General features: G+C 43.1%; 1 protein-coding gene and 1 long non-coding RNA gene across 6 annotated transcripts in view; both read left to right on the top strand.

The window, feature by feature from the left end:
- The window catches only part of zfhx3 (zinc finger homeobox 3), a 1,217,643-nt gene that overhangs the window by 923,567 nt on the left and 267,345 nt on the right, over positions 1-26,731 (top strand). The window lies entirely within an intron of this gene.
- On the top strand, positions 15,070-24,765 carry LOC116982499. Its single transcript, XR_004414474.1, has 3 exons — positions 15,070-15,080; positions 17,339-17,341; positions 24,542-24,765. It is a non-coding gene; the product is annotated as an uncharacterized LOC116982499 (long non-coding RNA).

Here is a 26,731-nt window from a genome sequence, read left to right as displayed (position 1 = left end):
TTACCAGAGGAATGATTTAATAGCTGGATGAGTGTGAGGGTCAGGCTAGCAAATTTATTAATAAACTACTAACCGGCTAATTGGGGAAAAAAAATCTCTACATGATCTCTCGATAGTTACAATGCTATCTTTATTTTTCAACCCATTTTATAACTACACATGTCAAATGAAGCGATTTCCAAAATTCTTGAAGGTTAAAATGCAGGTGCCTTGTTTAGAGGAACAAAATAGCAAAAAGGGTGTTACTTTGCGGCATTTTAATACCAAGAAAATGTTGATTCATGCAGTGACAAATTATATCGTGACATTAAAACAAGCTTCAGATTTGCATTGAGATGTGGAATTTCCTCTTGAGAAGTGGTTCTGGGTTTTTGCCCTTTGCATTTCTAAAGATCCCAACGCCTGTTTTTTTTTGTGAACTGTCCGATACGTTTTGATTAAAATGCAGCAATGCATTGTTCATTTCTAGCAGTACAGAGGTTAAAGGACACATTTGGAGTAATTATTCCTCACTGACAAGCCTCTCAGTCTGTGATTACCCTGTGTGTATGTGTGTGTGCACATGTATGTGTGTGTGTGTGTTTTTGTACATGTGTGCATTCTATGTGCATTTTATGTGTGCGCGCACACACGTGTGTCCATGTAAGATAAGGCCGATGCAAATTAACATAGAAATTAGTGAAAGACTGTTGAGCAGTCCTCCGTAGACATGCAGTGTTCATTTTTAATATTGGGACAAGAGGCTTTAAAATTAATGATGAATTGCAAATCAACTGAGCTTTGTCACTGCAATTAGATCTGCTAACCAACAGCTCATCAAAAGAAGTGGGAAAACCTGATATTTGACAGGTAACGTGGTTCCACTCGGGGGATGGTATATGCTGATTTTGGTTTTCAAATGTGGAATAACACCAAGTCACAAGGATTTCTTCTCTCCCTTCACCTGTCCCAGAAAACAGTGCCTTTTCTATGTTTTAATATTTGAATTACGTATTATCCATAGATTTAAAGCAGAGCTGACCGATCCACATGCTAAACAAATAGTGGGAAGCCATTTATTACGTTACTTTGTACAAAATGTCTTGCAGATTTTCTGTTGATGCCAAGTAATAACTGAGTAGTATAAAATATGGCTCCAAAATCCATTACAGTCTCTATTTTTGTCTGAAGATGTTTATCAGATTTGCCTACTCTTACCAAATGCTTGACTTCTGCAGTTAAATTATGCACCGTTAATTAAATTACATTCATGTGCAAATATTTGGTGTTATTTATGTATGAAAATAAAAGTCAGGCTTCTCTTACATTGATGGAAGCCATCAATTTATCTGCATCATAAACTGGCCGCATTTTACCTACTTAATTGAGAATGTTCATCGTAAACCATTTTCTGATTATTGAAAGATTTGTATTGTCAAGTCCTGAGAGTGACAGGCACCCTTTCTCCTCCCCCAGTCCTCCATGCAATAGTTTCCGTCTGATAGCTTGTGTAGTTAAGACAGTTTGTATAATTGGGAGAGGCTAGTGGTATCCAACAATGAACTGAAGACCTCATTAGCAGAAACATGGCATAATTTATCAAGTGAATCTAATGATCCCGGAGCAGAGGCCGTTACAGAAAGTTTCATTTTAAGGATGCATTTGGCAGTCTAAAGCCTTGTCATCTTCCTGCATTGGTTACTTTCTTATCAGCTGCAGCAAAAGAAAGCATGATATATATTTTTTTCATGTTCAGCTTTAAAATGGTACTGAGATGACTGATTTTTATTGCAAGGCCTTGACAGAGCGTGCTCTCTCTTCTTCCCCTTCCACCCGCCTATTCCCCACTTCCCTCCCGCCACCACTTCCCGTTGCAAAGTTGATAATGAAATGCTCAGTGATGTGATTAGAGCATTCATACCTACATTAATTTTGCCAAGTGCAGAGGTGCATCTGTAAGATGGATGAGATCCTGAGGTCCAGTTGCCTGATAGTTCCTGCAGACAGATGACCCTACTCTCCTGTTAATGAGGATGCTGGCTTGCCGCTTGCTTGTTTAATTGCTGTGCTGCACTATATTCCAATACAGACCGCAGATTACGTTTTTCATGCAATTTATTAATAAGAAAAAAGGCTATTGCTCACCAGAGGAGGTCAGCTGTATGGTCTAGTGATCGTTAAAAGGTCATAATAAGCAAGGGATTTCAGCCATGGCTGGAGAAAGGTTAGAAAGGGCAAAATGATGTTTACTTACATAAATAAGTCATTCTCCATTTGAGGGCAGAGCTTTGGAAATGGATTTATAGGATATATGGACCATTCTCCATAAATGGTGTGGGCTTCCACAATATTTTAGAATCGTTCAACCCTGTACCGGACCCTGATACACTCTAGAATAGAAAATACATTATTTGTTGCTCCCTTACTAATTTAGAAACACCATTTTGACATTGAAATAAGCAGTTTAATAACACCATCAAAACAGCAGAAATTATACTTGTGGAAATGGTGGTGTTTGCATGCCAGTCTGGCAAAGATTAATATAAGAGGCAAGGTATGACATTGGCTTTAAAGTTGTCTCTTGTTATTGCGCGCTTTTACTGTGGCACCTTATGACAGCATTATGGAAAGGGCTTGCTCTACACTTAATCCTGTTCCTGCTTGATTATGTAGGTTATATATCTTGTACAACAGCTGTGAAGGCAGCTCTTCGGAGTGGTGTGACGCTGGTTCCTGCAGGAGAACTTCATGCACTGTGCTGCTGATTTCAGCTGGAGTGCTGACAGAGGGAGAGCAGTCAGGAATGGCACAATCCTGAACTGGCATCGCTGCCAGTTTGTGAGAGGGAAGTTCTGAGAAAAATGGTGTGAAAAATACCAAAGGGAGGATTCAAATCAGACAAAAGTATTAAAAAACAAACGCTTTTGAGTTTGAGTTTAGTTTATTGTCAGGTACAGTGAAAAGCTTTAGCTGCGTGCTAACCAGTCAGCAAAAAGATAATGTGTGTGGGAAGGAGCTGCAGATGCTGGTTTACACTGAAGGTCGACACAAAATGCTGGAGTAACACAGGTAGGATCTCTGGATAGGATTGGGCTGAAGAAGAGCCTCGACCCAAAAGGTCACACACTCCTTCTATCCAGAGACGCTGCCTGTCCTGCTGAGTTAGTTCAGCATTTTTTGTCTATCTTCTGCAAAAAGACAATATATGATTACAATCAAGCCATCTGCAATTTGCAGACTCATTATAAAGCGAATAACCTGAATAACGTGTAGTGCAAGATAAACTATGGAAAGTCCGGTAATTCGTTCATAATTCCTCAGTTATTAGTGATGAGTTAATTGCATTTTTGGTTCCGAGCAAAAGCCAATGCTGTTTTAGGGTGTTGCAATGAAATGTTACATCTGTTTACAGCCGCTTCACCCATGTTTAACATTTTAACGATCATTTTGCCAGATCAGTGATGATATATGCTGCTAATCCTGAAGAAAGTTGCTATGATGATCTCGCAATCTCCACTGTGTGGGTTTCCCCTTCTCCATCATTGTTTACTATCAGCCATCAGCTCAATGTGACTGAGTGATCACATAAAAAGAATACTGGAAGTCAGAAAGAAACAGCATAATTTTAATTATTTTGCGGAGCCAAACTCAGAGGTTGGAAAACACAAATGCAATTAAGGCACAAGGTTGGGTATCATAAATCACCTTATCTAAAATATATTTTGGTACTTTAAAATCCATTATATTCTGAAATGTTTATGTAGGAGAACTAAATCACATATCTCCAGCAAGTTTTGTTTTAGAGTAGGGAGTTTGCTGAGCAGAAATTAATCGAGAATATGTCAGTTTAAAAACTCTCGTTTGCCTCATGCAACAGAGCACAACAATTTCAGGGAATTTCTTGGAAATAAAGCTTTGGTGAATGCCTTACTAATTCAGCTGATCTGCCTTGATTCTGATAGAGAAGGCTACAAAGTAGCAAGGGCTGTAAGCTACTTGGAAATTTCCTTGTTACACCGCAGGTCTGTGAAGCTCTCGAGGTCTTTATCTGTTTCATGGTAAAACATTTACAGTATTATCCAGGCCAAATTCTTCCTCAATTACTAATCAGTATTGTATCTCTTATCCTGGAAATATGACTCATTGCCTTCCAAAAAGCAGTACGGGTGCTAGGATTCAAAAGGCATATTACTTGCATATTTGAAGACCTATCAGAAGGGGTAACTTTGAATAATTGTTGAAAGAATAATATTTGATGAAGCTAAGGATTTTCCGCTTACACCCCTGTAGCATGGATTTGTGTCCAGTGCTTTGTCAATGCACCAACAGTCTGGAAGTCTTGGATTTTTTTGTAAACTCAATTAATTATATTTGTATTATCATATAAAGAAAATAACAATTCAAGTTGCCAGATTGTCAAAAGCGCCAGCAGATTTGCTGAGGTCCCCGAGGGAGGGCATTTCCACCCCTAACCAGCATTGCCTTTGTGTGGCTCATGTCTCCGAGATGGGATGGAAAATTAATGTCTTCAGGGATACTAGAAATGGGAATTATTTACTGCCTTTCCAGGTTCCAGTTGCATCCCAGGAATACATTTTTTGTAATTAGCTGCATTTCTCTGGGGAAAGGTGAACCAGCATGAGGTTCATCAGAGATGTCAATATTTCCATTACCATGTTTGCATACTGGATTTTCAAGCTTCAATCCATAAAGAAACTGGACAACATGTGCCTTCCAGCTGAAGCAGTTCTTGTGCCTGCTTTTGTGTCTGATCAAGCGCACATTTTGAATAACTGTACATGCCAGAAATGCCCTGTAACAATACCGTTTGTGTGGTGTGTAGATTGGTATGCTCCAAGGCAATAAAAGGGAGATCGCATTTGGCTGGAGTTTTGGTGGGAAGGAAATGAGAAAAGAAGGCAGCCAATGTTCCTATTCTAAGTATCGTACATTAAATATTTAATTAACACTTTCAAGCTTACACTTCATGGTGATACTTATTCCCTGTCAGAAATGATTTTGGCATGCACTCTCTTACTTTACACAACCATTTACTTGAGGAAATGGGGGGCATATGATACAATGGTTCACTGGTACTTTATTTTCACATGTACGCAAGTTCAGCAGCATTCTTCTTATGCCTAGTAGACCACACTGAGACAGTGCGCAAGCTTTGCTATGTTTTAGGCACCAACCTGTATGCTCTGTCAATATTTTTCTAAATGTTGGAGTCAACTTGGCCATAAAGGCCCATTGTCCTGGCAACGGCTTGGTGTTGCAACGTATCCTGGCCAGGCGATGTTGGCGGTGTCCTCTATTGCTGCTTTACCATTCTGTACCACTGTGGGCCACATCCCTTCCGTGCACTCAACCTTGTTGAGCGCCTCCCCGATCTAATTGAGCCCCAGGCTGCTTCAGGGCCTCCAGCATCCCACTCTGTCAACTCTACCACTCCGATGCGTTCCCAACATCAGCACACGAGTGCACCGTCCTTCGCCTCCGGCCATTGTCCAGCCTCCGTGGTCCAGGGGTGCCCTCCACAGCCGACCCAGAGCGGCACGGTAAGTCCCCAGTCTACTCACCGGGATAGTTCTCTTCCTCCACCTCCTGCCACCGCCATCTTGAAGGGTCAAACAATGCTTGGAATAACCAGGGTTGTCCCTATGGGGGCCAAATTCCAGAGTGTACAGCTCATTCTCCTTCCCTATCCTAGGTCATGAGAGATCCACTGTGATCTCCATCCACAAATTGCAGAAACAGCACCTCATATTTAATTTGGGCAGTTTAAAACCCAGCGGTATGAGTATTGATTTCTCTAATTTCAGGTAACCTTTACATTCCTTCTCTCTCCATCCCTCCCCCACCCCTGTCGTCTTGCTCATTTCACTTTTTGTACCCCTTCGTTATCACCTCTTCCACTGCCAACAATCGACCATTGTTGGTTCCACCTTTCCTGAGTCAGCTTTGATTTGTTCTGCACCTTTTCATACCTCTAATTTCCCTAGCCCCTGACTATCAATCTGAAGAAGGGTCTCGACCCAAAACATCACCTATTCCTATTCTCCAGAGACGCTGCCTGACCCACTGAGTTACTGCAGCGTTTTGTGTCTATCTTTGGTGTAAACCAGCATCTGCAGTTCCTTCCTACACATCTCCCACCACATGTTGTTTTACCAGGAAGAAATTGGCAGTGCCATTGTGGGGATGTAGATGCAGCATCTGAAGAACTGGTGATAAACCTTAACTTGTCAGAATATCTCAAACATCAGGGCCAGCTATCAACCAGAACATTTCAGCCAAGAAGAGGGCTATGGGCAGAGAAGTGTATGGAGCTGAAACTAATGGAGAGTGACTGGGTGAATGTCTGTTCCTTCCTTGGGAAGATCATAAAACCATTGCTTCCTGAGGTCTGTCACCATCTTTACAATGATGGCCATGGAAAGACCCAATAGGTGGGATGAGCAGAAAGGGAATCCATTGATTACACTCAGAACCATCCCCTACCACACGTCCTCTACAACCACCCCACTCTAATCCTCTCAATTAATGCGACACGCTATTGTTGTGATAGGAAGCAGCATCATTAAAGGGTAAAATTCCCAGTCCAAGACGTGGGGCTTTATCACCTGAATTTCCCCTCATCTAATTTAGTTAGATCAGTTCGTTTATTGTCACGTGTACCGAGGCACAGTGAAAAGCTTTTGTTGCGTGCTAGCCAGTCAGCAGAAAGACAATACATGATTACAATCGATCCATTTGTATTGTAGAGATACATGATAAGGGAATAACATTTAGTGCAAGGTAAAGCCAGCAAAGTCCGGTCATGGATTGTCCAAGGGTCACCAAAGAGGTAGATAGTAGTTCTACACTGCTCTCTGGTTGTGGTAGGATGATTCAGTAGCCTGATAACAGCTGGGAAGAAACTGTCCCTGAATCTGGTGGTGTGCGTTACCATACATCACTCCCATAGTGTTTGTACCAGACCTCTGGCAGGATAATGAAGGAGAATCACGCATGTTGCCCTCAAGAGCAAAATGGGAAGCAAAATACATCCAAAAGTGTTATCCAATCAAAAACCGTTAAACAAAACACTGTGAGTCTCTAAATTTAGTGTCTGGCAGATATATGCGTTCTCCAGAAAAAGATTCAATGAAAGATTAGCCGGAGTGGGGAAAAAAGGGATCCTTCAGTATTATCACAGTAACATTTTATTTAAATGTGTTATGAAATTGAGCCTCAAATATAGGTCTGTGTATTGTGTTCCAGGTTTGCAAAGTTACAAATGTGTTACCGTACTGTTAGAATTAGATAAGGGCTAAATCTGGGCAGGAGAGATTGCGACTGACAAAGGGAATGAGAGAATTGATTTGTTCAATAGCATCATTAAGCACTTGGGTCATTAGGAGTATATTTACTTATTTTACAACCTAATAGAGATGTTATATCGGAAACTGATAGCATTCAGAGGTTAGGTCGGTGCGCATTAGTTAAGAATGAGTATGCTGGGTAATATGTGCTCCTTCTTCACTTAATAATGACAGCACAAAAAATAAAATAGCTTTTTATTGTATTTTACACAAATAATAGTCCCGAATTATTGGTTTGGAACCTCGTTGAAGTAACATTCTACACGTCGATGCTTTCTTTCACCAGAAGAAAGCTGCTGATTTCAGGAGAGAGAGGGAGAGAGAGACAGAGAGAGAGAGATTTTCACTTCTTTGACCCAGGATATCAGGTTATGCAGTCTTCTCATTTTTTTATGCAGTTCGGTAAATGAGGTAATGTTTCCCAGAAATGGAAAGCTGTAAATAGGAGATGAAAGTGATGGTTTCTCAATTACCAATTGAAATTGTGCAGTTGTATCCAATTTTATCAAGGCTGCAAATAGCCAATGCTCAGCAGATAGGTGGAGGTGTAACACTATAATACAGTGAGCAGCCCTTGCCATGCACTACCTTCACTTCTCCAAAAGGGATAGAAAAATAAATGAGTCGCTGCAACTTGTTACAAATATTTTCTCCTAAATTGACAAGGTGGTTAAGTTGCTGTGAGGTCAACTAAGTAATTATTGGCCAAGGGACGACAGATGGCACAATGGGCTAAGTGTTCGGCTGGCAACCGGAAGGTAGCTGGTTCGAATCCCGCTTGGAGTGCATACTGTCGTTGTGTCCTTGGGCAAGACACTTCACCCATCTTTGCCTGTGTGTGTGGATGTAATTATGTGAAGCACTTTGGGGTCAATGCAAGTTGACTAAAAATGTGCTATATAAATAAAGAAAGAAGAAGAAGTATTCACATACAAGGAATTTGCCTTGGTGCTCCACCCACAAGTAACAACATGACATACAGTGACAGTTACGAATGACTCAGAAAACATTAAACATTAATAATAATAATAAAACATTAATGATAAACCACCATTGATCAAGCATGTGAACCAACAAAATACCAGATCAAAGGGAGGCTACAGATTTTTGAAATCGAATTGAGAACTAGCACCAGAAGTCAACAGTTTAAACACAAGGAAATGCAAATGCTTGAATCTTGCATAGAACACAGACTGCTGGAGTAACTCAGTGGGTCAGGACTGAAGGGCATGGATAGGTGACGTTTTGGGTCGGGATCCATCTTCACAGTCTGATGAAGGGACATGACCCAAAGGTTTGTCTCTCCATGTTCTCCAGAGATGCTGCCTGAGTTACTCCAACACTTTGTATTCGACCCATTGGATTTGTTCCTTGGAACCGGTCGGTGTGAGATGATTATTACTGACCTCTGTAACATTGTCTGTGAGTGTCACAACAAAACATACAATGGTGAAAGTCTCTGTTCTAACAAGAGCAGTTCTTCCATTTTAATCACACCAAACAGGCAATCTCTATCTACGGTACCACAGCCAAGTGTGGTTTATTCTCCTGTGAACTTGGCAATGTGTGTCAACAGCATTTTTGGTAATGGATTCCAAACATGGTCTTTATTAGATGCCCACAGAATTGCAATGCCCTTAGAGATGAGTAGATGCACATCAACCCTGGGATTTCTAAACGTGAATGGCCCGGAAACTCAAAAGCCGAAATCTATTGAACTATCATGGGAGTTTAAATGACTTAGTTTAAATTACTTCGTTTAAAACAGATTAAACCACCAAGACCAGTTCATTGGATGTTTCTTTTATTAACTCCCACCACCACCACCAGCTGACTGTGCCTACTGTTTGCACCATATGTTTAGTGTCCTGCAGTTGGATGCTCAGACAGCAATGCCCAAAGTTGTAGCTTAACAACCGAGAAAGACCATGGCACTTAGCACGGGTTGTAACATCCTCTTCTCATCTTATATTATCCCGTTTTGTATATTTATTGCCATTCCTTCATTGGTGTTGGATTTGAATCCCTGAACACCCCTTAGGAATAAAAGGTTCAAGAAGGCAGCTCTCCACCATCTTCACAAGGAGCAATTAGATAAATGGGCTTCCCAGCAATCCTGCAAAATTAATAACATCGGATTGACCAAAGAGCCCTCTGATCTTCTATGTCTGAGAATCACAGCAACAGTGGGAAGGTCATACATTTAACAGTTACAATGCCTGATGTTAACGTCATCATAGTGACTGAGCTGTAAAGTTAAGCCCCTGTCCCACTTTCCTGAGTTACTCACGATTTCTCCTGAGTTTTCTTCTTGATTCAAACTCGGGGAATGTCCGTAGCGAGTCCTTAGGAGGCCATAGGAGTCCATTGATATTTCGTAGCAGCTCGTAATGCCAGCCATAGGTACTCGGGGCATCAGGTGAGTCGGGACTTTTTTCAGCATGTTGAAAAATGTCCACGAGTAAAAAAAAAATAGCCCCGAGTGCCTACGTCTGTCATCTCCGAGTTTGAATCAAGGGGAAAACTCGGGAGAATTCGTGAGTAACTCGGGGAAAGTGGGACAGGGGCTTAAGTATGAGGTGTTGGAGACAGTCGTACTCCAGTTTGTTCCGTTAAATTTTCGCCATTTGAAAAGTTGTTCAAGGAGATTCTGGTTGAGACTCCTTGGCAAACGGCACACATGATTAGGAACCTTTGCATAATTCTCAAGATTACATTTTCATAAGATTACCTCAAACCACTATACAATAAAAAAGGGGTAAAGCTGTAGGAATCACAGCAGAATCATGATATTAACTGCTTAATAATCCATTCAGTTCAGACAGAATTTGCTGAATCTCCAATTCCAAGTGGCATTGCTACTGGTCTTTACTTTCACTGTTGATAGACACAAAATGTTGAAGTAACTCAGCGGGTCAGACAGCATCTCTGGAGAAAAGGAATAGGTGACTTTTCGGGTCGCGACCCTTCTTTAGACTGAGAGTAGCTCACCAAGGCAAACTGGAAAGATTCTGGGAATGTGGTAAATGCTATTACTGAAGTATTTATTCATTTATTTCAGATATAATTAATTAATAAAGCAGATGAACATAGTTAAAGAAGGGTCTCGACCCGAATCTGCGCCCATTCCTTCTCTCCAGAGATCTTACCTGTCCCGCTGAGTTACTCCAGCATTTTGTGTCTATCTTTGGTTTAATCCAGCATCTGCAGTTTCTTCATAAACATAGAAACATTAGGTGCAGATGTAGGCCATTTGGCCCTTCGAGCCAGCACCGCCGTTCAATATGATCATGACTGATCATCCACAATCAGTACCCATTCCTGCCTTCTCGCCATATCTTTAAGAGCCCCATCTAGCTCTCTCTTGAAAGCATCCAGAGAATTGGCCTCCACTGCCCTCTGAGGCAGAGAACATCCTTCATATCTTCCTTTGAAGCACACACCAATATTTAGTGTTGAAAGTATTTAGAAACACTGATGTCGTATAACAGCATTAGTATTTAGTATCTGGTGCTGTTATATGGCACAATTAAATGTTCATTGAAGGGTGTCAATTCATGGTATTCTCAGAAATGTGCAAAATTCATTTATAGAATGTAACTTGAATCGCAAAGACATAGAGGTTACAGACTTGGGATTAGTATAGTTGGATTCTTGATGGCCCGTACCGACAGACAGGCCAAAGCGCCTGTTCCTGTGCTGTAGTGCACCTTAACTCTGAAAATAATACTTTTATTTGTTGGAATTTTCAGTCCTCCCGATTTTATTAATTAAATCCGTCAGTGTGAAATAAAATAATGTTGGCTCCATATTTTAACAGATGAAAGAAACCTGGCTTATTAATTTTGTAAAGTATAAAAGAAAATATTATTGTGTTGGGCTACAGATGCCTTTGAGGGTGACACTAATATCGTTAAAAGAGTAGGAAGGAACTGCAGATGCTGGTTTACACCGAAGATAGGCACAAAATGCTGGAGTAACTCAGTGGGACAGGCAGCATCTCTGACCATGGTCTATTCTGCATTCATTTTCCTTGAAATTAATCTATCTTGATTTCTTACACTTCCTTATCTCTGTAACTCACTCTCCTCTGATGCTAAGCCTGAAGAAGGGTTTTGACACGAATCGTCGCCCATTCCTTCTATCCAGAGATGCTGCCTCTCCCGCTGAGTTACTCCTGCATTTTGTGTGTAATGTCGTTAAAAAGTTGGTCAAAGCAAACAATAAACGAAGGTTGAACTGAAGTTGGACCCAAGCTAAAATCAAAGCACAAATATTTTGACATCACAATTTGGTATCACAGTCAATTAAAGATGGCATTGGAGCTCCATCTCGCTACACAGTCATGGGTATAGAGCCATAATCTCTCCACCATTATTCCATTTTAATTTGTTGTGCCACTTCTGTTTACACTACACTCTTTGCACCATTCTGCTATTCTTGCATTTCTTGTATATTTATTGTTTACTCCATGAGCTTCATGTGAAGTAGGAATTTCTGACACATTAATGTATATTATGGCAATAAACTCATCCGAATCTCAATCTCTCATGATTGATGTGGGTCTCCGTCAAAAGCCTTTTCTATACTGTTGGGAAGTTTGATCAGGCAGAAGAGCCGCTACAGCTTTAAGTCGACCCATTTTTTCATCATAATTCAGTCCCGTCATCCCGGGAATTAACCTGGTGAACCTACGCTGCACTCCCTCAATAGCAATAATATCCTTCCTTAAATTAGGAGACCAAAATTGCACACAATACTTCAAGTGCAGTCTCACCAGGGCCCTGTACAACTGCAGTAGAACCTCCTTGCTCCCAAACTCAAATCCTCTCGCAATGAAGGCCAACATGCCATTAGCTTTCTTCACTGCCTGCTGTACCTGTGTGCTTACTTTCAGTGACTGATGTACAAGCACATCCAAGTCTCGTTGCACCTCACCTTCTCCTAATCTGACACCATTCAGATAATAATTTGCCTTCCCGTTCTTGCCTCCAAAGTGGATAACCTCACATTTATCCACATTATACTGCATCTGCCTACTCACCCAACCTGTCCAAGTCACTCTGCATCATCATGGTATCCTCTTCACAGTTCACACTGCCACCCAGCTTTGTGTCATCTGCAAATTTGTTAATATTACTTTTAATTCCTTCATCTAAATCATTAATATATTTTGTAAATAGCTGTGATCCCAGCAACGAGCCTTGCGACACCCCACTAGTCACTGCCTGCCATTCTGGAAGGGACCCGTTAATCCCTACTCTTTGTTTCCTGTCTGCCAACCAATTTTCTATCCATGTTAATACCCTATCCCCAATACCATGTGCTCTAATTTTGCCCACTAATCTCCTGTGTGGGACCGTGTCAAAGGCTTTCTGAAAGTCCAGGTACACTACATCCACTGGCCCTCTTGTCTATTTTACTTAAACTTAAACTTAAACTTTCCTTTATTGTCATTCAGACCTTTCGGTCTGAACGAAATTATGTTGCCTGCAGTCATACACAGAACCAATAAAAACAAAACATACAATAAACACAAATTAAACATCCACCACAGTCAGTTCACCAAGCACATCCTCACTGTGATGGAGGCAAAGTCTTAGTCTCCATCTCTTCCCTCCTTGTTCTCCCTCTGCGCTGAGGCGATCGATCCAGGCCGGAGATGCCGACCTCCAGTCCAGCGGACCTCCGTGGTGATGTCGCCGCCGCCGAAAGCCGGAACGCCGTCTCCGCTCCGGGCAGCCGTCCCAGCTCCGGGTCCCGCAGTCTCCGCTCCGGGCCGCTGCCCCAGCTCCGGGTCCCGCAGTCTCCGCTCCGGGCCGCCGCCCCAGCTCCGGGTCCCGCAGTCTCCGCTCCGGGCCGCTGCCCCAGCTCCGGGCAGCCGCCCCAGCTCCAGGCCGCCGCCCCAGCTCCGGGTCCCGCAGTCTCCGCTCCAGGCCGCCGCCCCAGCTCCGGGTCCCGCAGTCTCCGCTCCGGGCCGCTGCCCCAGCTCCGGGCCGCTGCCCCAGCCCCAGGCCGCTGCCCCAGCTCCGGGTCCCGCAGTCTCCACTCCGGGCAGCCGCCCCAGCTCCGGGTCCCGCAGTCTCCGCTCCGGGCAGCCGCCCCAGCTCCGGGCCGCTGCCCCAGCCCCAGGCCGCTGCCCCAGCTCCGGGTCCCGCAGTCTCCGCTCCGGGCCGCTGCCCCAGCTCCAGGCCGCTGCCCCAGCTCCGGGTCCTGCAGTCTCCGCTCCGGGCAGCCGCCCCAGCTCCGGGTCCCGCAGTCTCCGCTCCGGGCAGCCGCCCCAGCTCCGGGCCGCTGCCCCAGCCCCAGGCCGCTGCCCCAGCTCCGGGTCCCGCAGTCTCCGCTCCGGGCCGCTGCCCCAGCCCCAGGCCGCTGCCCCAGCTCCGGGTCCCGCAGTCTCCGCTCCGGGCCGCTGCCCCAGCTCCAGGCCGCTGCCCCAGCTCCAGGTCCCGCAGTCTCCGCTCCGGGCCGCTGCCCCAGCTCCAGGCCGCTGCCCCAGCTCCGGGTCCTGCAGTCTCCGCTCCGGGCAGCCGCCCCAGCTCCGGGTCCCGCAGTCTCCGCTCCGGGCAGCCGCCCCAGCTCCGGGTCCCGCAGTCTCCGCTCCGGGTCCCGCAGTCTCAGCTCCGAGACCTGCTGCATCAGCTCCAGGCCGCCGCCGAAAGCCAGAACGCCGCACCAGCAAGTCGGGCCACCGCTGCCTCAGCCCCGAAGACGGCCAGCCTCTCGTTGGTGAGTCCTGGCTGGCTCTACCTCCGGAGCCTCGGGGTCAGTCACAGGCTGGAGGCCGCCAGCTCCGCCATTAGGCCTCAGCGCAGACGGAGGCAGAGAAGGGGGATACGACACGAAAAAGTCGCATTCCCCCGAAGGAAGAGACAGAGAACATGTTTCACCCCCCTAACACAACCCAACAAACTAAACTTAACCAAAACAAGACAAAAAAAACAACAGAAAAAAGTAAAGACAGACGGACTGCAGGCGAGCCGCAGCTGTTAACAGCGCCACCACTTCCGGAGCGCCGCCACTTGTTACACCCTCAAAAAATTCCAGTAGATTTTTCAAGCATGATTTTCCCTTTGTAAATCCATGCTGACTCGGACCGATCCTGTTACTGCTATCCAAATGTGCCGCTATTACATCTTTGATAATCGACTCCAACATCTTCCCCACCACTGATGTCAGGCGGACTGGTCTATAATTCCCTGCTTTCTCTCTCCCTCCATTCTTGAAAAATGGGATAACATTAGCTACCGCCTAATTCACGGGAACCGATCCTGAATCTATAGGACATTGGAAAATGATCAACAATGCGTCCACGATTTCAAGAGCCACCTCCTTGAGTACCCTGAGATGCAGACCATCAGGCCCAGGGATTTATTAGCCTTCAGTCCCATCAGTCTACCCAACACCATTTCCTGACATGTGAATTTCCTTCAGTTCCTCCGTCACACTAGGTCATCTGTCCCCTAGTACTTATGGGAGCTTGTTTTGTGGCTTCCTTATTGAAGACTGAACCAAAGTACCTGTTCAACTCTTCTGCCATTTCCTTGTTACCCATAATAAATACATCTGTTTCTGTCTTCAAGGGACCCATATTTGTCTAAACTATTTTTTTTCCTCTTCACATGCCTAAAGAAGCTTTTACTATCCTCCTTTATATTCTTGGCTAGCTTACCTTCATACTTCATCTTTTCTCCCCGTATTGACTTTTTAGTTACCTTCTGTTTATCTTTAAACGTTTCCCAATCTCTTGTGTGGGACCTTGTCAAAGGCTTTTTGAAAGTCCAGATACACCACATCCTCTGGCTCTCCCTTATCCATTCCACTAGTTACATCCTCAAAAAAATTCCAAAAGATTAGTCAAGCATGATTTCACCTTCATAAATCCATGCTGACTTTGACCGATCCTGTCACTGCTTTATAAATGCGCTGCTATAACATATTTAAAAATTGACTCCAGCATCTTCCCCACTACCGATGTAGGGCTAACTGGTCTATAATTCTCCGTTTTCTCTCTCACTCCTTTCTTAAAAATTTGAGTTACTGTATATTGGCTACCTTCCAGTCCACAGGAACTGATCCAGAGTCGAGAGAACATAGTTGAGTTTGGTTCTTATCCCAAGAATCTCCTGAAGTTGTGTCCTGGAGCTGTGTTGATTGATCCCCAACAACCACAATGATCTTTTCTTTGTGTAAGGCATAACCCTAATCATTCAAGTGTTTGATGGCCATTGCCCTTGATTACATTACCTTCAGTTTTACCACAGCTCCTTGATGCCACACTCAGTCAATGCAGCTCTGATGTCCAGGTCAATGGCTCTCATCTCACCTCTGGAATGTTGACCCAGTACTTCTATATCCGCTTCATTCATGAAATAAATGCCGGATAGCACTGCCAATTATCCCACCATTCAGCAGCAGGTTTCACCACCAACGTTTTAAAGTCACCACAGATCTATGAAACGTCTTGTCATGGCTCAGTTCAATTTGATACAAGAGAGGGATCAGTTTCCATGATTTCTGTTGCATTATTGATTTGCAAGTGATCACAATCATGAGAGTTGACCCTGATTGATGTAATCCCACCTTTGAACTTTCACTGTCCCCGGTTTGATCTGGGGTCTTGGAGTCAAGCAGCAGGGATTCCTGGCCCACCTGGCACAGAGTGAACTAATCCCATTGTATTCTTCCCACAGTCCCGTCAACCATCCCTCAGATTCTTCCTCTCACCTACTTATTCGGGGCAATTAACTGACCATCCAGCATGTCTTTGGCTTTGATAAGAAACCAGAGCACCCAGAAGAAACACTGGCGGTCACAGCGAGCCATGCTTCACCACAAAAAATCACATTTTCCTTTTTGACCCTTGGAGTGTTTGTTTCTGTTTTATGCATTTACGTTTCTGTTTCATTGAATGCAAAATTGTTTCAATCACAATCATTTTCTCAAAGTGGTTGAATTTAAAATGCCTGTTCATTTCAGGATGGAAAGGTCTTTCAATTGTTAAGAAACTCACTCAGTTGAGCTCATGGAAGTACAAAGGCCAGTTTTACCCTTGTTGCGTGATTTATATCCACCCAAACAATCCTCACTGTGTTGAGACGCCCACAATTAATTTTAACATCGTAGTTGAGATCTGATTAGTTTCGAAAGTTTCTGGGCGTTGTATATTGGTGGCTCTTGATTTTTGTACAAGGCAGTACCACAGGTACAAATAGCTGAAACAATTGGTTAAATTGTTTATAGCATTTCCATTATTTGAAAGAATGTTTCCAATTATTTGTTCCCCGCGTTAATCTTTCAACTCTCTCTGCCTCAGTTTGTTCTCCCTGTGTCAATACTCGCAGTGAAAATAAACACGGAAATTAGTCGAACAGCTAGCCTCTTGATATTCTTCCCCCCCCAATCGCCACCCCGTACCCCACTCCTCCACTTCCATTGTGATTCTGCTGAACCACTTATGTTCTGTTCTGTTTGCTGAGTTTGGGGAGAAGGCAGGTACGGGTTATTGATTGGGGACGGCCAGCCATGATCACAATGAATGGCGGTGCTGGCTCGAAGGGCCGAATGGCCTCCTCCTGCACCTATTTTCTATGTTTCTATGTTACTGGTTTAAATTGGCAACAGAAAGCGAACTTAAACATGGCTTCATGGCAGCACAGTGGCGCTGCTAGTAGAGTTGCCGCCTCGTAGCTGCAGAGACCCAGGTTCAATCCTGACCTGAGGTGTGGTCTGTGTGGATTTTGCATATTCTCCCTGTGGCCACATGGGTCCCCCCCCCCCCCCCCCCCCCCCCCCACAGCCCCAAGATGTAGCAGATGAATTGGCCACTTGTATTTGCCCCTTGTGTGTTGGTGGTGGTAGTGTAAGTGGGCCAGCACAGTCCCGTGGGCCAAAGTGCCTGTTACTGTGCAGTTCCTCTCCATGACTTGATGACGAATGAGCCCAATGCCTTCTGTTGAGTGCTGTTTGTGGTTTAATTTACACGTTTGAAGAGTGTGGAGGGTCAGGCAATCCTCAGCTGGATTTCTGACATTTTCTTTCGGGGAGATTAATTGCCCTCCATGGCGATGCCCAGCCCCAAGTGACATCTGGAATTCTGGACTAGGTCAAAAACCTAACAGTTCATGCACGGATCCCTCCAATCACCAACACACAAACACCCAGCCCAGTGATTTATCATACAGTGCTTTATGATTGATAGCCCACTATCCAAATAAATATTTTAAAGATTATTTTTTTACAGGTTTGATAAATTGAGTTATCTTTAAGATCATCTTTACCAAGACAACCGTCTTCTTTCTTGGACTCAAAATCTGTTGATTTGATGCATGGTGTTTTATCATTCAGACACCTATTCCTTTGAATAAACAAGATTCATTAACATAGCGTTTATCTCTACAAATCATTCTCTTAAAAATAAATATCTTCCCGGAGCACAGATCCTGATTTTATTGAGCATTTGTACCCTTGAACCTATTAACTTGTTGGATCTTCAGGTATGAATTTCTTCCAAGATTGGAAGATTTAATACATTTCCATTGTGAGAATTAAATTCCTTCTAGATAAATGAATAGATCAAATACATCAAATACATCAAATACATACAAGGCAAGTTGGGCAAATAACCGCAATTGAGTTTTTACTGAATATCATTGACAAAGGCGATCATAGAAGTTAAAAGAAATTGCCGTAGTTACTTGCTTTTCTACAATTTGGATCTACAAATACCTGAAATATCCAGATGACCCGAGTAAATGTTATTGTATAATGTAAAGATACTTGACCATCAGCAGCCTCCTTTAAAAATACAGAGATCCCTAATGCTGTACTCTCCTGTTTGCCAAGGTTATGCGAAGGTTGTGATTATAGCCTCCTACAAGACCTGGAGAGCTTATCGAAAGAGTAGGAGATGTATACACCTGGAAAGGTCCTATTGTGTATGTTGTCTTTGCTAGGATTGTGGTAGATTCCAAGCCATCAGATGCAGCTGGCCTTGGGTAAGAGGAGCTGTCCTCAATCGTGGATAGCAGCCTTGTAATTTCAGTCATAAACTTAGGCTAAAGGAGGTCTTCTCTTAAAGTGATTTCAGAAACAATGAGCAGCAATTTGAAAATCTGCAGAAATATCTTTTAAAAGGAGGGAGGAAATCTAATGAGGAAAAAAATTACAAAATAAAAGCAACAGGTCTGCTTTAAGTTGATTAAACTGGTAGCGTTTTGTGTTGTGTTCAGAGAGATCTGGGTTGTCTGAAAAGCTTAAGGAGCTTGGTGAAGTAATGGTTAATTGATCTTTAAAGAAAGAAATCCATGCCGAATATGTTCCAGTGGTTTATTGCAGGGAAATCGTACACGGAAGCTAAGGAGACAGTTTAGGCGTTCCATATTTTTGCATGTGCAATACTCTTTTAAAACCACATTCAGTGTATTTATATTATGAGCAACTGCTGTGTAATTACACCAAAGGAAATTACAGCAGAAACATTATTTTTTAACCCAGAAACATTCTTAGTGAACTCCTTTTACTACAGGGAGCTATTGTTATGATGAACATGGGGCTAATGTTTTATTGAAGATATTTACTCAAGGGGTCCACACACACAGGAAATAAGCATTTCTGCCGTGAAATATTTCCAGATGTGTTCCTGATACACTTACATTACGTTCAGGAGTGCATTATTATATGCTGTGAGTAACATTTTATTGAACACATTTACTCAAGGTGATCTACAGTGGTAGTCATTTGATTAACTGCCTATTCGCATAGACTGTTCAGCAGTACATTTTCCGCTCTGGCAATGAGTTACTTTTATTAATTGGAAAATCTCAAGGTGAGCTGTTGTAATTCTTGTAGCAATGTTCTATATAATATTGACTGAATTTAGTTAAAAACAAGAAGCGTATATATATGGCTGTTGTACAGGAGGGGGTTATTGTAAAAAAACGTTAGTTAATCATTTCCATAGCAGCTATCCTCATTTGCTGACCCCCACGATCACTCGACTTAATTATAAAGGCTGTCAAATGTCCTTGGTCTTTTGAGATATCGAAGAGATCTAGTTTTGTTAAATCTTCTCAGTTTAGTTGAGAGATACAGTGCGGAAACAGGCCCTTCTGCCCACCGAGTCCGCACCGACCAGCGAACCGCGCACATTAACACTATCCTACACACACTAGGGACAATTTACATTTACGCCAAGCCAATTAACCTACAAACCTGTACGTCTTTGGAGTGTTGGAGTAAACCCAAGATTTTGGAGCAAACCCAAGAACATACAAACTCCGCATGGACAGCACCCGTGGTCGGGATCGAACCCGGGTCCCCGGCGCTGCAAGCACTGGAAGGCAGCAACTCAACTGCTGCGCCACTGTGCCGTGTTTTCCTTCATCTTTTTGTTCCCCCCTCGCTCACCCACCTTCCCTGCCATGGATTTTCTCTCACTCGTACTCCTCCTATAGAGTTTTCCGCAGTCAATTTGTTTTAAGTCTCACGGCTTCAGATATGCTTCATTGCTACACAGTGGAGGCTTAATTGATCTGTGCTCTTTCCCTTTGTTGATGAGAATTATATCAGGTTGGTTTAACAGTCTCATTTTCTACTCCCAATGCACAGTTGTTTAATGTTTTCCAAGTAATGAAGCGGCAGTTAGAGAGTTTGAGGCATCCACACAGCTGGCAGCTCTGCAAACTTGGCCTCTGCTGGCATCTTAGACAGAAACTGTTCTATTTAATATGAACCGGGGTACAATAAATACCACATAAAACATGTAAACATTAATAAATCAGAATGTAAAAGTCTGGCTTGATTGAGTTGGTGAAGCTTGCTAAATAGGTGGGGGGAACAGAAAGAGCTGGTGAATTTTGTTTTGAGGGATCATGTTGATGTTTCCACTTTTGTGCTCCTTCTCTCCGCTCGATGCTGGGGCACAGTTGCATGAATGCTGACCATTGTTTGGCAGCTTTGACTGTCTTCTAGTGTGACACTGGACAAGACATTCTAGCATTTGTCATGATGGGATGGTGTTTAGGAGGGTGTTAAAGAACTACAGCTAAGCCTGAAGGTAGACAAAAGTGCTGGAGAAACTCAGCGGGTGCAGCAGCATCTATGAAGCGAAGGAAATAGGCAACGTTTCTGGCCGAAACCCTTCTTCAAACTCGAAATAGGCAATGTTTCAGGCCGAAACCCTTCTTCAGACCGAAATAGGCAATGTTTCGGGCCGAAACCCTTCTTCAGAAGGGTTTTCGGTCCGAAATGTTGCCAATTTCCTTTGCTCCATAGATGCTGCTGCACCCGCTGAGTTTCTCATACAGCTAAGCCTGACCTTACCTCACCTGCCTTTCACACTAATGCACCTTCCTGTTTCAGTCACCATGCAGATATCAGTAATAGGAATTTGCTTGATTACCTTCCCCCCTCATTAACATAGCAGCACTAAAGGCAATGATAACAGTCCAGTATTGCACTCACCTTCAGATCAGCTAATTTCAGGGCAAGATAGTTTAAAGTATCCAGTGGTTCACAGTTATAAATTGTTAGACTTTCTTATTCTTGAGCAATGAGCGAGCACAACTTTCCTGGGACCCGGGTTTGATCCTGACTATGGATGCTGTCTGTACGGAGTTTGTATGTTCTCCCCGTGACCGTCTGGGCTTTCTCCAGGTGCTCTGGTTTCCTCCCACACTTCAAAGACATACAGGTTTGTAGGTCAATTGCTTTCAGTAAAATTGTACATTTTCCCTAGTGTGTAGGATAATGTTGGTGTATGGGGATTGCTGGTCAACGTGGACTCGGTGGGCCGAAGGGCCGAATCTCAAGATTTCAAGAAAGATTATTGTCATGTGTCCCAGATAGGACAATGAAATTCTTGCTTTGCTTCAGCACAACAGAATATAGTTGGCATAAATAAATACAGAACAGGTCAGTGTGACCATATACCATTGATATACACACATAAATAAGCAGATAAAGTGCAATGGGCTATTAATGTTCAGAGTTTTGTTTGAGTTGAGTTTAATAGCCTGATGGCTGTGGGGAAGTAGCTATTCCTGAACCTGGATGTTGCAGATTTCAGGCTCCTGTACCTTCTACCTGAAGGCAGCGGGGAGATGAGTGAGTGGCCAGGATGGTGTGGATCCTTGATGATGCTGCCAGCCTTTTTGAGGCAGCGACTGCGATAGATCCCCTCGATGGTAGGGAGGTCAGAGCCGATGATGGACTGGGCAGTGTTTCCAGCTTTTTGCAATATTTTCCGCTCCAGGGCGCTCTAAACTAAACTCAACTAAAATTGTTAACACAATGGGTCGGCATATACTTTTGAAGACCAGCAAATGCCGACTGTTTTGAGAAGCCTCTTCATGCACAAGTTTTCAATTCATTTCATAAACCAGAATTTAAAAGTCTGAAGAAGGATATGGACCCAAAACGTTGAGACTCTGTCCATTTCCATTTCCCTCCATAGATGCTGCCTGACCCTCTGAATTCTTCCAGCACTTTGTTTATTTGCTCAACATTTCAGCCTCCACCACCTCCATTGTAAAATCTTTGCGTTCGTTGCCGAATGGATGAGTTGATAACAGATCAGTGAAGCAAACAGTATGCCAGAGACTTGAGTGAACTTGGCAAACAATTGTGCATCTCCTTAACCAAGCAGCATTAAAATACTGAGAAGTAAACACAAGGACTGAGTGGGCACTCTGAGTTTGAGTGGGTATTAGGAGTAGGAAGGCGAAGGAAGTGGATTAGGTTGGAAAAGAGAAAAAAATAACAGTAAATTAATTTTTTTAACATTTCAAAAAAAACACCATCAATTAAAACCTGAAAGAACAAGACCTCACACCAGTTGTAGTTAATTTGCACTGCCAGCAATGTTGATTGATGGTAATTAACAGTTAACGCATCATTCAAAGAGAACTTGTATTACATTGACATGACTTAACTTGCCATGTTTATTGATCTGCCATGGAGATGAAACAACTTCATGCTTGCCGATGACTTTCCATGATACAGCAGTGAGCTGCCATTTTTACAAATCGAATGGTGGAGTGTGCCATAGTCAACCACAACTTCCAGACATTTGTATTTGATCTTACGTTTACTAGTTGCTGAATTAAAAGCAGACCACTGGATACAGTGTGGAAACAGGCCTTTCAGCCCAACTTGCCCACACTGGATAGGACAAGACCTTTAACAGGATTGATGTGCAGAGGGATTTTGGTGGTCAACAGTCAAGAGTGTTTTATTGTCATATGTCCTGAAATGGAAGAACAAAATTCTACAGCAGCAGCACAACAGCTATGTAAACATAGTACTCTGTAAACACCATGGTAAACAATGAAAAAAGTGCGCGTGTGTGCGCGTGTGTGTGCGTCAAACAAACAATGATAGTGCAAAGACAAAAAAACAATGCTCCATAGTCTGTAGTTCAGAGATTATTGTGGAGGCTGTAGTGTTTAGAGGCCTGATGGTTGTAGGGAAGAAGCTGCTCCTGAACCTGGATGTTACAGTTATCAGACTCCTGGACCTTCTTCCCAATGGCAGGAGTGAAATAAGAGTGTGGCCAACATGGGGAGGCGTGATCCAGATCCAGAGCTCCCTGAAAATGGCAACACGAGGAGATAGAGAGGTAAAGAAGGAGCGTGGTTTACTTTCCTTCATGCTCGGCATCAGTGAAGAGAGAAACAGTTAATGTTTCAGATCAGTGCCGCTTCGGCAGAACTATTGGGCCAGATCGTTAATGTGTAATTGAGCATCCCACAGTGATCCCACTCTGTGCTCCAAGAACTGCCAGTATTAATAACTTGCTGCTTGGTGAGTATGGACAATTACGCTCACCATAGTGGGTTCATATTTATTCTATCCCATTCATAGTTGGAAGGTGGGATTCGCCATAGAAATGTGTCACAGGTGCATGAAGTTGTGCTACCTGGATTGGAAGGTATTGCCTACAAGGAAGGGTTGAATAATAAAGGCTACTACTGCCTACAAGGAAGGGTTGAACAATAAAGGCTACTTTGACTTTGACTTTGAACAAAATTGGATTGTTTTCTCTGGAACATTGGAAGTTGGGATTCTGACACGATAGAAGCTTATAAAATTATAAGAGGCACGGACAAGGTAGACAGTCACAACCTTTCCCCCAGAAATGAATTGGCAAAGAATAGCTTAAAGATGAGAGGGGCACAATTTAAAGGAGATGTGCAGAGCACATTTTTTTACACACAGAGTGGTGGATTCCTAGAACACGCTGCTGGGGCGGTGGTGTTGGCAGATGGGATGGTGGCATTTAAGAGGCTTTTCGATAGGTATATGTAGGGAATGGAGGAATATGCATCAGCTGCAGGCAAAGCAGATTAGTTTAGCATCATGTTTGACATAGACATTTTGGACCAAAGATCTTGTTCCTGTGTAGGAAGATGGCAGATGCTGGTTTAAACCGAAGAAAGACTCAAAAAGCTGGAGTAACTCAGCGGGTCAGACAGCATCTCTGGAAAAAAGGAATAGGTGACGTTTTGGGTCGAGACCCTTCCTCAGACTGAGAGTCTATTCCTTCTCTCCAGAGGTGCTGTCTGAGCCGCTGAGTTACTCCAGCTTTTTGTGTTTATCGTTTGCAGGTTTCTGTGATGTATTATTTCTATGTTCACCGTGAAGATTCTGCCCTGGTTTGACTTTGCAAAATGCATCACCTCACTTATCTGAATTAAATTCCATTTGCCACTCTTCAGCCAACTTGCTCAGCTGATGAAGATCTCGCTGCAATTCATGATAACCATCTTCACTGTCTATGATACTATCTATTTTAGTATCTTCTACAAACATACTAAACATGCCTTGTGCATTCTCATCTAAATCATTGATGTAGATGATAAACAGCAATAGGCCCAGCACTGATCCCTGAGGCAGACCATTAGTCACAAGCCTCCAGTCCAAAGGACAACCTTCCACCATCGCCCTGTTTCCTACCATGAAGGCAATCGTGCATCCAGTTAGCTATCTCTCCTTGGATCCCATGCAATCTAACCTGCAAGAGCAGCCTACCTACCATACAGAACATTTTCAAAGATCTTGTTGAAGTCCATATGGACAATGTGTATGGTATTGTCCTCATCAAACCTCTTGGACACATTTTAAAAAAAAACTCAAAATAAATTCATAAGACATGATTTCCGTTGTACAAGACCCTGCTGACTGTGCCTGAACAGCCCGTCTATCAAAAAGAATGTTTATCTTATCCCTCGGAATCCTCTCCAGTAACCTTTCTACCATTGATGTTAGGCTCACTAGTCCAAAGTTCCCAGGCTTTTCCTTAAAGCCCTTCTTAATAGAAGCACAACATTAGCCACCTTCCAGCATTTCTGCACCATATCCGAGTCTAATAACGAGTTGTACATTTCACCCAGCTCTCCTGCAATTTCTTCTCTCGCCTCCCACGGATATATCAGATATATCTGATTAGGTGCAGGAGATTTATCTACCTTCATATTCCTTAAGACATTCAGAACCACCCCAACTTTAACATGGAAAGTCCTCCATTGACCGTCTCAAGTTTCCCAGTCATCATGTCTTTCTCTGCATTGAAAACAGAGGCAAAACATTAATTGAGGACCTCTCCAACCTCCTGTGGCTCCACACAGGATAACCACATTGGTGACTCAGGAGCCCTATTCTCTTTCCAGTTACCCATTTCCCCTTAATGCTCTTATAGAATCTCTTTGGATTCTCCTTAATCTCGGAGCTGTCTCGTGTCCCTTTTTTGGCGTTCTTGATTTCCTCAATTATGCTCCTCAGTCTCCTAAATTCCTCCAGGGAAGTTTAGAAATACAGCATGGAAATGGGCCCTTCGGCCTACCGAGTGCACATTGACCAGCGATCCCTGTACACCAGCACTATCCAACACTAGGGACAATTTACACTTTTTACTGAAGCCAATTATCCTGCAAACCTGGAAGTCTTTGGTCCCTCCCAAGCAGGTCTTGCCCAATATTGAACTTTAACTTATGGATGACTCCTGTCCTTATCCATAACTATTCTAAAGCTAATCGAATTGCAGTCCTTGGTGCCAAAAGACTCAACCACTGACACCTCACTCCCGTGCTCTGCTCAATTTCCGAAAAGATGGTCATGCCTTTCCCTCCACCTTACTGTACCCTCTATATATTGCATGAGAAGACTTTCCTGAACACTTTTCACAAATCCCCCTCCACCTCTTCATCCACCCCTCCAACTAGCCCCCTGGCATTATGGCAATCCCACTCCATATTGGGAAAGTTAAAATCCTCTATAATGACAATCCTGGAAAAAATCGTGGAATCATGACATAGCTCACAGTGTCATCTAAAACTAGTAGAAGCATGGAGACAAAGCAAACAGCAGATTTGTTGAACCTTGAGCAAGTAACAAAGTGCTAGAGGAACTCCTCTGTGGAGGGAAATGAACAGATAGCGTTTCAGATCAGGACTGACTCAAAGCATCGTCTATCCGTTTCCCTCCACAGATGCTGCCTGACCCGTTGAGTTAATGCAGCACTTTTTGCATCAGTAGACGAGGTTCTACCCCTATCACTGATCCCTCAAAGTGCGCTGCCCTTAATTTTGTAAAAACAATAACGGTAGTTGTTCAAAGTGATCTAATAGAGAGACAGAGTTGCAATGGAGATATCGGAAAGATCCATGTGCTCCACCTGTCATAATTGTAATGTCTGACATGTCGATGCAAATTCAATATGTGGCATTTCTTTTTGATTGCAACATGTCTTGGTTTGTAAATATGTGACTCATTCAAAAGGTTTGTGGTTATTGTACATGCACTGAAACCCCCAGGGCTGCTGTTGGAGTTCCTTGATTATTATCTTCCACATAACTGGGCCTGGCAACAATTGTTGGTTGGAGGATATGTAACTTGTTTTAATATGAACATATTTGTGGTTAATACCTTTTTTCACTTTTTAGTATCCTATAATGTAATAATTTTAACTGGCACGAGTGCGAATATGTTCAAGTTTGCATTCAGAAGAAGATAGGATGCTTTACAACATTCTGATTTCTAGTGCTGCTAAGTCTGTCTAATTCACATTACTATTTGAAACACAGAAATGCTCATTTTGTATTTTTCCTGAGCTATATTGCTAGAAAGAAGTGGTACTATGGAACACATGGAAATTCCTTTCAGCTACATTTTTAATACAGTTGTTAACTCGTTAATTTTAAATACATTACTGGCTTGATTAAAATAGTAGATATGTTTGCATAATTATATTGCGCAAACCACTTGAGTAAAAGATGGTTTTTAAACTTTAATATTAATATTTTTTAATGTGGCCAGTACCTCAGTGGTGTGTGAACATTTATCTAATTGTGATCTTAATGTGATTAAGCTCAACATCGCATTTGAAA

The sequence above is a fragment of the Amblyraja radiata genome, chromosome 17 (assembly GCF_010909765.2).
Source record: "Amblyraja radiata isolate CabotCenter1 chromosome 17, sAmbRad1.1.pri, whole genome shotgun sequence".
Classification (NCBI taxonomy): Eukaryota; Metazoa; Chordata; class Chondrichthyes; order Rajiformes; family Rajidae; genus Amblyraja; species Amblyraja radiata.
Note: the sequence above shows the minus strand (reverse complement) of the source record. Positions and strands in the feature narration are given on the sequence as shown.